Source organism: Penaeus monodon, chromosome 23 (genome assembly GCF_015228065.2).
Source record: "Penaeus monodon isolate SGIC_2016 chromosome 23, NSTDA_Pmon_1, whole genome shotgun sequence".
Classification (NCBI taxonomy): Eukaryota; Metazoa; Arthropoda; class Malacostraca; order Decapoda; family Penaeidae; genus Penaeus; species Penaeus monodon.
In genome coordinates this window covers 25,147,023-25,147,435 of record NC_051408.1, presented here as the reverse complement: position 1 = coordinate 25,147,435, position 413 = coordinate 25,147,023, and positions in this window count along the sequence as shown.

Here is a 413-nt window from a genome sequence, read left to right as displayed (position 1 = left end):
ATTATTAATTTCTACGTTTTATTTTACTCATTTGTTTCTAGGTTCGTGTTCAGGGATGCCTTTTTTGTTAATTTCATGAGCAGTTTTGTTTCTTAGATTTATACCACGCGGAGAAATAAATACATGGGCGGGGTTAAAGTTTATCTGGTCACCTAAGGCCGGGTCTTCTGCTTGAGGGGGTGATTAGAGCGAGGCGGTCCGAAAGACTGATGTTCAGGTGACCGGAGTTAAGTGGTCGTGTACGACCAAATGATTGGTCGTAGAGGGCAGGCTGACATTGTTAGTTCACTGTGAACATTCCTGGTGCCTTTTGTTCTTGTCTTATATTTTGTGCTTTTTAAATGCTTAAGTACCTTCCCCCTGGTTCACCTATTTATCATTTTATTGCTTTTATTTTTTTTGTTAAATATATC